This window comes from Lampetra planeri, chromosome 15, assembly GCF_965212315.1.
Source record: "Lampetra planeri chromosome 15, kcLamPlan1.2.h2, whole genome shotgun sequence".
In the NCBI taxonomy this organism is placed as follows: domain Eukaryota; kingdom Metazoa; phylum Chordata; class Hyperoartia; order Petromyzontiformes; family Petromyzontidae; genus Lampetra; species Lampetra planeri.
In genome coordinates, this window is record NC_136121.1 from 13,247,580 (window position 1) to 13,260,748 (window position 13,169).

General features: G+C 49.8%; 1 protein-coding gene across 2 annotated transcripts in view; it reads left to right on the top strand.

Moving 5' to 3' along the window:
• Nucleotides 1-13,169, top strand: part of TRIM2 (tripartite motif containing 2) — a 74,384-nt gene that overhangs the window by 9,517 nt on the left and 51,698 nt on the right. For both annotated transcript variants that reach the window (XM_078601168.1, XM_078601171.1), the window contains exon 2: nt 11,035-11,582. The gene's annotated coding sequence lies outside the window, so the exon portion shown is untranslated. The remainder of the gene's footprint in view (nt 1-11,034; nt 11,583-13,169) is intronic.

Consider the following 13,169-nt stretch of genomic DNA (forward strand, 5'->3'; position numbering starts at 1 on the left):
TCTGCTAAAACACGTAATGTGTGGTAGTATTAATGATGCATCGACCGTTGTCAATCCACTGCTGGATAGAGGCCAGGCTACAAAAAGTCGGTCACGTGATTGTACAACCATACTTCGCTACGTTGGTAAATTAGGACAGCATTCCACGTCACTCGCCATTGACGTTACCTGTGGTCGAGATTGGAACTCGGGTGGTCGGATTCGCAGAACGCCGATGCGCTGTGGCTACTGCGAGACTCTCCACGCGATCCCAGCAACGAGTGCAATGCAATCAATAGCCGAGTAAATTCGTCATTGTTTTAAAGAGTAAAAAAACATAGATGTAAGAGTGGGCCAGCCAAGAATGTGAGGGTGCCCTTAAACAGATAAATCTGTCGGAGCCCAGGGGGTGGGTGGGTGTAATACAACGTGAGGTTTGGCTGGGCAATGCTTTTTGGCGGTGAGCTGTCAAGCGAGCCGACGGCTGACTTGCGAGACGGGAGATCGGGTTTCACAGGGCTCGGCTGTCTGTCTGTGCTCCCCTCCCCTCCCTGGCCCCAGTGGCTATGAGGGCAGGAGGAGGCGAGACGTTTCAAAACCACACATCTCACAAAGCGCGGCGTTCGCTCTGGAATACATGCTTGCAGAGTAAATATAATTTTTTAAATAATTCTTAATCTATATATATAAAAAAGAGACATTTGTGAATATGTATCTGTTCAAAATGTTTAGAATATTTCCCGACATGCAACAGACTTGAAATTTGCCATGTGGGTACTTTCCAGACTGTAAACCGTGCAAAAATTATAAAAAAAAAACTTTTGTATATTTTTTTTGGGGGGGGGGCGCAATAATGCATCTATTTTGCACGGCAAGTAAGCTGTGACGTCACGTGGGTGGGGTGGGGCTGGGTGGGGTGGGGCTGGGTGGGGAGGGGCTGGTCACCCCGTGGTGCCCTTATAAAACTCAACGTTTCACCTACTCCCGCCGGCTTGTGCCCGCCCTCACAGTCGGGCATATTTGCGGAATACACCACGCCGCCGTTGACCCTGCCCATTGACCGAGCAACCCAACGTTCCTACCAGCTCCCTCCGCAGGAATGTGTTAAATAAGGAAACTCCGGACCGGTTTAGTCTCGGCTGATGAGACCTAGATTGGCAGAACCAGTTCAGAGTTTGGTTCCTTCAACAAGCCAATAGGCTGATGGACTAAAACAACAGTACAGGGACTCCTCTACTTATGCACGAGTTAGGTTCGTAAGTTGATTTGTTCGTAAGTCCAACTTTACTCCTGTCGATTCCAAAATGTTGTACGGCACGTACACTAAACACGGAGAATTGCTTTAGAAGTTCTATAATAGCCTGTAGATGCCACTGGTTCTTCATGTTCCGTACATGTAGATGCCACTGGTTCTTCATGTTCTGTACATGTAGATGTCACTGGTTCTTCATGTTCCGTACATGTAGATGCCACTGGTTCTTCATGTTCTGTACATGTAGATGCCACTGGTTCTTCATGTTCTGTACATGTAGATGCCACTGGTTCTTCATGTTCCGTACATGTAGATGCCACTGGTTCTTCATGTTCTGTACATGTAGATGCCACTGGTTCTTCATGTTCCGTACATGTAGATGCCACTAGTTCTTCATGTTCCGTACATGTAGATGCCACTGGTTCTTCATGATTCACGTGAATAAACTGAAAGACGTCTCTTTAATTCACAGTGTCAGTCACAACGCCCCACGGCAATGGACAGTGCCCTGTATTCTATTAGTGTTTACGTTATGTTCAAAGTGACACTTGTATGCACTAGTTGTTAAGTCATATCCTAGATATTTGCGTTGCAGCGCTGTACCTGTAAGTACCGATCACTCTCCTCACACACGCCGTGATCGAAGTTCAGCTGCCACTGTCTCAAGCGACCTTCTTGTCATGGTCAACAACGTACTGTACATTATCAGCCACAACCACAACGACGATTGCGATGACACCATTGCCAACAAGTCTGGTGTAAACTGCGGTCATGTGGAGCGGCGGTGACTGGCGGCAGAGGTCAGAGGTCTGAGCGGGCACCGCTGGGGGCCTGGGTGGGTATCCAAGTTTCAGCCGTCTGTGATTTTAAACGGGGTTTTATTTCAAGCGTGGTGAGTTGAGTATCTCAGCGCGATCACAAACGACGACTAACGCACGAAACATCACAATTAATTTGGTCCTCCACTCAATGTCGGTGGATTTTAACTCTGAGAATTATAACCGTATCGGTCGAATTGTCGTGAAGCAAATAAATACGAATTTCGGTGGCAAGGCGAGTTGGAAAGTGCTGCCCCCTGCTGAGACCCAGCGGTCACTGGGAGAGCCAGGGTTGAGCAATGCCTCCTGCATATATCTGTCTCTCCACATTGAAACGAATTAAAGCTTCTTATACACAGCGCAACATCCCCCACTGCCTGCTGGTAGTGCATCATTTCAGCAGCATGATGCTACAGCACGCAAACTCTGGGCCGCTTTAGACGTGCAGTGTCCCATCAGCAGGGACATGCGTGCTTGAATCAATTGAAGACATCTCAGAAGTAGTTCTGTGGCATTCCAGACTGTCAGCTTGACTTACACCTAGTAGACACTAACTCTAAGCAACTAGCCAGCCAGTCACAAATACTACCTCTATCATATAAATGTAACTAAGTAGCCAAGCAGCCACGAGTACTAGCTCTCACCCGAGCTAACTCGCTTTCCAGCCAACCTTGCCACCGCAAGAATGGGAATACGGCACTTGTCAACACCGCAGCTTCGATCCACGTGTTGGTGGCCAAAAGTCACTTCCCATGAGACGTTTTTCCCGACGTCTCTGTTCATAGACAAAGGGGGACTCAACCTCATCCCCGCCACGTGCCCCCACCACCTTGAACCACAACCAAAGGAAGGGCCGTCGTGGGGTGGAGGGGGGTGAGCACCCCCCGCTTGACAGGCTGAGGGGGTTAAAACGAGATTTCAGCTCCCCACTAAAAATCCAGGTGTCATTTGTATGGTTGCTTTTTTGCCATTAAAATCAACAATTAGTCAGTTGTACTTTGCAAATGGAAGCACATTTATTTGTGTTTTTTTACGTGCAGGGACAGATATGTGAAATAATTGTATTGCCTACGTGACTTTACCTAAAGAACCAAAGAGTATGCTTAATATAATTAATTCAGTTATCCTGGAGGCTGGGTGTTTAACAACAACAAAACGTTCTTGTATTCCGTGCCTGGGACTCGCCACGCAAAGCCCTCTGCTACAGCGCCTCCACTCGCTTCGTGTCAACGCCTCCTGCGTCACATTCACGGCGTTGCCTCGGCCCGTCCCACATCAGTCTCACCCCTCGGACCCTTGGCCGCCTGTCCCTTTAACATCCTCATCGCCCCAACCAAACACTCACCCACCCATTACCCACTCACCCACCCATTGCCCACTCACCCACCCATTACCCACTCACCCACCACCCATTGCTCACTCACCCACCCATTACCCACTCACTCACCCACCCATTACCCACTCACCCACCCACCCATTGCCCACTCACCCATCCATTACCCACTCACTCACCCACCCATTACCCACTCACCCACCCACCCATTACCCACTCACCCACCCATTGCCCACTCACCCACCCACCCATTACCCACTCACCCACCCACCCATTGCCCACTCACCCATCCATTACCCACTCACCCACCCATTACCCACTCACTCACCCATTGCCCACCCACCCACCCATTATCCACTCACCCACCCATTGACCACTCACTCACCCATTGCCCACCCACCCATTACCCACTCACCCACCCATTGACTACTCACCCACCCATTACCCACTCACCCACCCACCCATTACCCACTAACTCACCCATTGACCACTCACCCACCCATTGCCCATTCACCCACCCACCCATTGCCCACTTGTAACAAAAAGTGGCGTCGTCATCCCCATACCCCCGGCAACCCCCTTGACGTCTGACTTGAGAAAACAAAAAAGCGCCGTGCCGGGGGGGGGGAGAAGGAGGAGCCCCCCCCCCCTCCTCATCGGCGCCTGGGAGCTCCCTGGGCTGCTCGTGGCGAGGAGGAGGAGGAGGGTGGTGGGCAGAGAGGGCATCTGACGAGGCTTCTTTTCAGCAACGGAGTTACCAGGTTACCGCTCGCTGTGTGTTGTCATCATCCCGACGGTCTCGCGTGCTTGTCCCGTGTGTGTGTCTGTGTGTGTGTGTGTGGTGGGGAGCGGTGGTGTAGTGGTTAGCGCGTTGCGCTACGAACCTGGCGACCCGGGTTCGATTCCCGGTCACGGCCAATACCAGTGACGATTATTTGAACCTGTCCTGGGCCTCCCCTAGGTTGATTCAGCCTCAAATGAGTACCTGGTGCGGTGTATAGTAAACATCGCCACGGGAGACGAAGGCGGCCGGGCGTGGTGCTGGCCACCAACCCCCCGTGTGCCATGCTAGCCTTCATAGGTGCTCGCTAACAGCACTTGCCCCTACAGTCTGTTAAGGCTACACGGGGGGATCTTTGTCTTTGTGTGTGGGGAGTGGTCGCGTAATGGATCGCGCTGCGCTACGAACCCGGCCCCGCGAGTTTGATTCCAACTCGCGGCCAACACCGGTGACGAATTCTCCGACCCGGCCCTGTGCTTTGCCTAGGTCGACTCGGCCTCAAATGAGTACCTGGTGCGGTGTGTTTTTAAGATATCGGGAGACAAAGGCGGCCGGGCGTGGTTATTGGCCTCCCCCACCCCCTCGTGTGCCGTGCCGGCGTTCGTAGGTGCTCCTCGCTACCTGCACTTGCCCTAACAGCCGTAAAGACTACACAGGGGATCTTTGTCTTGTGCTCCGTGAATATCACGGTCCGGTATCTGATATACAATGATACACACGCAAATAGACACATTGGCCGCGTGGTACGGTATAGAGCCAACATAAAACTGCATTTGATTTTAAAGCCCCTTACACGCGTTCCACAATCTCAATACTGTACGCGTATTTTTAATTGCATCTGTTGACGCTCTTCCTCCCTGAAGGCGAGGATGCTTTCACGACATTCAATAATTAATCTACCTGGAGAGCACGAGACACCTGTGGGGTGTCTGTAGATGGATCACCCCGTGTATTATCTGGGCTTAACGCAAACCGAGAGAGCAAACCTGTGTTACCTACCCTACACTACGAACAATACAATAACAACTTCGCATCCCTTAGGGCGATGCGTAATCCTGAACCAACGATGCGCCCGCGTGTCCGTGCACAAATGCGTGGGGGCGCCGTGAGATCGGGTCGCGCGCCCAATATGCAACGCAAATTCGTCAAAAACGCTGAACTCACGGGCAAAGGGATATTGGGCCAATGTTTCGTGCAATGCCCAGGCTGCATCCGTTAGAGAGATCCGATGTCTCTTGGCAAGCGTGCGGAGAGGTGTGTGTGTGTGTGATCTGCGACCGTGCCCCACTGCCAACGCGTTCATCGATCGTTGTTTGCAGGAACGTAGATTTATAATGTGCAGCGCCTTTGCCAATTCACCGCTGGATGAGGGGGGGGGGCGCATAGAACAGTACAACAATGGGATTTGCTGCACTGCAACCCTGCTACCCAACACGCGGCCCCGCAGCCTGTAACACCTTGTTGTACCGTACGTCTATAGTCCCACGGTCCATGCTCCCCAACCCACTCTGACCAATCGTGCTGAAATACTTACGGTCAATTAACCCCCGTGAGCAGCACCGCGTGTGTGGGCCCTCATCCAGCAGTGGACAAGGCGTTTTAACGTGCGCGTGTGTACACAGCACGTGCACACTGTCTGGGGCGCTATTTTTTCCTGGCTATGCGTTGTAAATTCAAGTGTTACTTTCCGACTGGAGTTTTTACTACTCTCGGGGGCAAAGTGCGCACTTTTATTTTTATTCTTGGTTCTTTCGTAAAGTCGCGTAGATATAAAAATAAAAAGTAAAATGAAAGCGTGTTCTCACACGCATGCACACGCCGCACCATCCCTCGTGTACCCATCTCAAATCCAACACGCGCTATACTGCGTGTGTAATGTTGGTGTCCGGAGCGGTGTTTAAAAAAAAATGCAGCTCGCAAATGGAAAATCTTGGAATCGCCCATGGAATGCTTTCCAAGAGCCAAATTCGAATGTGATCATAATGACGCGAGACTGCGTGAGAAGGATGAGCGGTCTTTCGAGTGTCAAAACAATCATGAGTTATATTGTGAGCACGTGTACGTGAATTCGTCGGCGAGCGTAATGATGTAACCCGACCCCCTGCAGAGAGGCTCGCTCGTGACGGGATCACATCACGCGGACGCCTCTGTAACTCTATTTGAGAGCTGGTAATTATCAATTACCTTCTGGGGTGGAGCGGTGGCTCAGCGGTTAGCACACTGCACGATGAACGTGCCGAGCTGAGTTTTGATTCCTGGACACGGATAACATCAGCAATTATCTCCACTTCCACCAACCCGCACTGACCAGCGTGGCGAATTATGCTCGGGATGCCTTCGATGCAGCAGTGGATTTGACAAAGGGCTGTAAGTTGATTTTATTGAATTACCTTCTGGCATGTGAGCAAGCCACCATGATCATTGACGTAGCCTTGTTGAGAATTAAGTTCTGTTAGCGAGCACCTGTTAAGGGCGGAACGGCAAACGAGGGCGTGGTTTGGTCCAAAATCACGTCTGGGCGCAAGCTCCCTCGGGTGGTGATGTATGAACTCTGTACCGGGGAAGTCTTACGTTTGAGGTGACTGGGATAAGTACCGCTTCACTCACTCGCAAGTGTCCACACACTGGTGGTGTTTACCCGGCCTGGGAATCGAACCTAGGTGACCGGGCACTTGCGCGAACCCACTTCGCCGCATTGGGACGCACACGAACGCACACGAACGCGTGTAACGACATGTTTTCACTCGTTAGTGCGCACATGCATCGCCGTCCCTTTCAAACAATGAAAGGTTGTCGCTTAATTATTAACTCGTTTAATTATATGGCGCAAAAAGCTCGGCCTGCGGCAACACAGCTTGACGCGTTGTTAGCAAGAGCAATAGCTGCCACTTGCCACGAAGCGGTGGTGATGTCGGGCTAGGTACACTTTGATGTGCACATTAGAAGTGTCCCAGACAGTATCGGAATCATGGATACGATTGTACTTCGTACACCGTTCTATGGCAAAATATCCTCGATACTATATTGGTTCAATCTTAATTTTAGAACTTTCGTGACTGCAGGAATTATGATTTGGTTCTTTCGGTTAAGTCACGTCTAAAGATAAAATAATAAATTAAATTAAATAATAGAATACGACGTTTCGATTGCAACACAAGCAATAATCATCAGGTATAATGAAATAGCGACATAAAATCTAACCAGAAAACTATAGACAGACATATTAGCAGACAGATATCACCAAGATACATAGCGAGAGCAACACAGGTAACAGAGACGGGTGATCGTCTCTGTGGGGTGGCCTTAAATAGACAGAGGGGGGGCGGAGGCAGAGAGAGGCAGGGGGGTTAAAGAAAAAATTAGCATATCAATGAGTGGTCAACAGACGTGGTGCTGCAAGTACGATGGCACGGCAAACAAGCCTGAAAATCAGGAGGACACACTAAAATTAAATAACCTAGTAAAATATCGAAATGTAATGTAATACAACACAGAGGGTCGGTCAACACACAATTAACGCATAGCCTGGTTGATTACGTATTTCAAAGATTGCTAAGTTAGAATTTAAGTGTGAACATTCTAAAGAGGTTAGATTTTATGTCGCTATTTCATTATACCTGATGATGATTGCTTGTGTTGCAATCGAAACGTCGTATTCTATTATTTAATTTAATTTATTATTTTATCTTTAGACGTGACTTAACCGAAAGAACCAAATAATAACTATATTGGTTCTTTATCACTTGAAATTGTGCCTTATTTATATTTGTAAAATGTCTGTTCGTCAATAAATATGTGTGTCCGTGTTCTTCGGTTGCCTGGGTGAAAAGTGTCTCTAATGTCCTTGTCCCGATCTTGGCCAGCTGGCTCCATAGCTCACTCCACTCAATTCCAACAGAGTGGTTGGCATGGACCCTGGTGCATGGGCCCTAGCTCACGACACGGGGCGATGAAGGCAGAGATCAAGCAGCCTCCGGCTCGCATGACTCGGCGCGCATGACTCGGCGCAAAATCCAGCGCCGAGCGACGCTCTGCGTAGCAGCTGTGCGCTGCTCCCACGCCACGTGTGTCGCTTGCCGGGCGTTCAATTCCAGCCTGTCGTGACAATCGACACCGTCGGCCAGGGTCTCTCCACTGCTGGACGACGAGTCGCACGCGCTGTCTTCATCCCTCGCGCACCCGCGACGCTCTGCACACGGCACGACCTCCTCCTCGCTCCATCTTCGTGGTGGTCGTCATCTCCTTAGGCTGTCATTCCCCGCCAGCCTCGTCTATCGCCCGTAATCCTTTCTAGCCCACTCATGTGAGTCATGCGGACATAGCTCCCGTGTCTGTCTCATTATCCCTCTCTCTCTCTGCGTGGTTCCCTGTCTCTCTCTATCTGTCCGAGTCTGTTTATCGCTCTCCGTTGTGTGCGTGTCTGTCTCTTCCCCGTCTCTGCGTGCCTATCCACACCGTATCTCTCCCGCGTCCCTCTTAGTGTCTCCGTCCACGCCTCTCCGTCTCCCCTCTATCGGGCCGTGACGCAGATGTAATTTGACAGCTGATCGAGCCTGGAATTATAATGGCCTTGGCGCGGTCACCCGAATTCACGTGCCAACCTCCAGGGTCCCTTTCTCCCATTCAATGTTTTTGCTCGTTGGCATTTCTTGAATGTGTGCCTGGCGAGTGGGCCATCCGCCGATACGTGAGACATGGCTCATCGTACCTGTCCGAGTCCCAGGGATTGTTTGCTCGCACTATCACAGCGCCGCACGGATGAAACCGCAAGGCAGCTCTCATATGTGTTTGTGTATGTGGAGCTGATTCATTATTTTGATGGCTGTAACTATGACCCTCATCTCCGGCGATTCGAAAGAGATGTCACGATTCGTCATTGCAATTCGAGTATTTTTTTTATTTTGTAACATTGCGGTGAACTAGTACATTAGGTACTGGATTCGATTTATTATTTTGCTTTGCAGGTGAACGCTAGCGCCTCTAGTTGCTGCGGGAGTGACAAGACCAGTTTTACATAGAACATACACGAATCTTAACATCCATTCTTACGCACGTGAACCGATTATATCATCGATATTAAATTAATCTAAGCATTGATACACCACTGTTCAATTTCGTTGGATGATGATGATACAAGTGCGGATAGCCCCTGTGAGCACATACAAGTAGAAAGTGATTATATAACCAGATACACACTGCCCTGACCGCACACGAGTAAACACTGAGGAATGGGGAAACCTCACATTTAGACATGCAGCGGTAGCTTTATTGATTCACAGGCAATATCCGGACAGCAATTGGCTACTCTTGTTAATTATGAGCACGTAATTACCCATATCTCCCGTATTGCCTTGTGCATTTTAAATAAGTTATTTTCTTTTGTGTTTCTTCTGAATTATTGTGTTCAATTACGCGAATGGTGTTGCAAATCCATAGTCTTAGGTGGTTCTGCAGCCAATGGTAGAAATTCCACATTTCTATGGGATTACAGATGTGTAAAATGCTGCCGACATGGTCACTGTTACACGAGGGAGCGCTGATGCGGTGGCTAGCGAATTCGCAGCGCTACCAACCCTGGCAAACCCGAGTGCCACTCTCGGCCATGGCTAACATCAGAGGCGAGTGGTGTATCTGAACCGGCAATCAGAATCAGCGTCGTTATTTATCCTGGAGGAGAAATCCGATGCGCTTTTGAAGCTCTTTTTAACAGATGTCCAGTAGGGGCGGGTCAGTAAGTTACAACAATCGATAAACAGCACGGTAGGAGTTCAAGGTATAAGAAAGATACAAAAAAGCACGTATTTCTTTTACCAGGTAAAGCCCCACTAAGCTATGAAGCACTTTTTTTCAGAAGCGACCTGGTCACAAATGGTCGCTCAACGAAGTGGCTTATCATGTGGAGATGTATAGTAGACACATCCTCTAAACACATGGTGGTGAAGTATGGCCTTTCAACCCCCATCATGATGGATACTGAATCGGGGAGGGCTGCATCCAGCAGTGGATTGACCAAGGGCTCTATCATTTTATAACAAAAAACCGTGAATTATTTACACGAGACGGAACAAAAACTGAAACGGCGCAATCTTTCACTATTTACCGTGGGTAAACGCGCCCCAAGTCAACATTTCCCCGCTCCGCCGTCTCCATCTTTGATGTCCCGTGCAGTACAGCAACGGGGACCCTGCCTCTACCGTGCGTACCCCCTCAACGTGGCGGCAGGACACGGTGAACGCTCCCCCACGAAGGCTGCGACATCCCGTTCGCTCTGTCCGTCAGTCTGGTGGAAGGGGTTTCATGGTGAAATCTCGTAAAGGTGGTCCAACGTGAACCAAACGTTTGCCTAAGCTTGTTGTGTTGCAATTCGGGACTCGCCCAAGAGAGAGCCCTGGTTAATTCACCAGGGGTGGAGGGGGGTTTATAAAAAAACAAACTTGGAGACATCAAACCTGTGCTAAAATAACTGTGTAAATATTCAAACGCGTTTTGCCCTGACTGCTACCCATGGGCTCCCATCCACATTGCTGATCCCATCGAGTACAGTACTTGCACGGACAACCCCGTTCGCTTTAAAAGTGCATGCAGAAGGCATGCGTATGCATGCCTTCTCTTCCTTGTTATTACGCGCCACGCAAATTTCTCCCCACCTCGCCCCCCCACAGTTGGCCACCCACGCCGAGTGGCATCACGGTCACGCACAGCCGGTAAGGGGGGGGGGGCTGTTTGTGTGCGTGCGTGCGTGGAGGCGGGCAGTTGCTGCTGAGTGGTCCCGTGGTGGTGGTGGGGAAGAGGAGAGAGGGGAGGGAGAAGTCGGAGCGGGGGATTTCGTAACGCGACATTGGCCCTCGTGCGCTCTCCTCTACCCTTGCAGGAGCTGGGGGGGAAGGTTGGGACTCAGAGAGAGCTTTCCGTGAGACCCGACTTTCAGCAGGCGCAGAAGGCGGTACGCCGGCTGCTCCTTGCTGGGATAGATTCACCTGGACGCCTGCACACCTTGTAGCCGCCTGTCCTACACACCTGCGCGCCTAGCTACCTGCTCGCCTATCCAACAGTCAAAATCTGCGCCTGCCCACCAACTTACCCGAGTGCCTGCCGACCTACTCACCTGAGCGCCAATCTACTTACCCATCGGAGCGCCTATCTGCGTGCTCACCTGTCTACGCACCTGCGTAACCTACCGAGCAGATTCGCCCGCTAACTCGCCTCGACAACCACTCGCCTGGATCGTCTGCCTGCCGCCACACCGGAGCGCCTACCTGTTTACATATCTGAGCATCCAACCACCTAAGAACCCTTACCTGCCCGCCCGCCCGCGTACTTGGGGATCCCACGTGAGCGTCCTTAAGCCACCTGGACTGCCGATCAGAAGAAGTCGAGAGAGAGAGGAAGAAGCACGTGCGGCAAACACCATGGCGACAGGTGAGCCCGATCGTGCAATTAACACTGAATGAATGAATGAGATCAAATAACGAATGAATGCCCAGCGCGCATTTATTACAGCTGTGACGCACGTTTGGCTGCCACCTAATACACACGCGAAGATGTAAGTTAAGAGATGGACGCTTGTAAGCAGGGATTCGTTTCAGTCGAGCCCGTAAGAGTTGTTCGCGACCCGGAAAAGATTACTGCGCACAACACCCAGTGAAGCTCTCGCCGTGGCTGCGACTCGCATGCCTCTACTACAGTCTACGTGCAACCTGGAAAGTAGTCGGTGATAAATGATGCCTTGCTCGTATCTATAACTGCCCTTTGTGTTGCTTGTATGTAGAATTAGATTCAAAATGGAATAAGGCTCTCGCTTTGGAACCATGTTACACATGATGACACTCAATTTGAAATGTGCAAGTTCAAATCCAGGTCGGGGTTGACTGAGCAAATCATCCATGATGGATACACACAGACCATCTTGCCCGAGTGCTTTGAAATTCTAATGATGTTCTGGAAGGGCTACAAAGCTGAAATTTGTTACAAAGGTGTTTATTCCAAGACAATGATCCAGAAGACAGAATGTTCAAATGTGGCCCCCCAAGAATGACAGCCTGGATGTTGGCTGGTCTCACTCAGCGGGGCTGGGTCACCCATTATGCTTAAATTGCATTCAGTCCATTGCTGGCATCATATATGCACAGCCCTTTTGTCAATCCACTGCTGGATGAGAGTTTCCCCACACCGTGCGCATAGTGAGAGTTATTTGACCATACTTCCCCACGCTGGTCAGTGTGGGTTGGCGAAGGCTTACACATCTATAAATATACGCTCCCCTTCATCCGTGTGATCCAAGTAATTCTGCTCTCGTGGAGTGACACTGAAGGCGATGTAAAGCAGCAACATCCCCACTGCCTGTTCTTAGCAGTGTGTATGTTTGGAATGTTAAAAGTAATGTCAGGAGTCGGTCATGCCTGAAACAGAGGTGGATGTCTACATTGATTGAATGACACATGCCCCCTGCGTGCATAGTGCATGTGTCATTTAATCCATTCCCCTTCATGCCGCGCTAATGGATAGTCTGATGTCACTTCAGTCAACGTTTTAGTTTTCAGTAGAACTAGGGTTTTGTTTAAATTCCCCATTGGCACATCTGTATTCTGTATTAAATTGAACATTTACTGTCACCAATCATCATGATTACAGATTGAGATGTAGAACTGTAGTTTATATTTAGAGTATTGTCAGAGGGCAGGGCAGATAAATACATATTTATTTTGTACTTATATGCTACCCCCCCCCCCCGCCGTACTCCAACCTGCACTGATTGAGATGGGTAATTTATTATTTTAGAGTGATTTTGTACGTAATGTTATTTCTGTGTAACTCTATTACAATTCCTACAGCACACTTACAAAGCTTGTCTGCTTGTATAATTATTTAGTTTCATTTTGTACTGGTGACCTGTTCCATGACTTGTTTACAGCCACCAAGACACATTAGGGCCTGGCCATGACCCAGGACCCCCAATGCTGTTCCCAACACATTCTTCAACGAAACATCCTGTGCCAGCCGGATGCA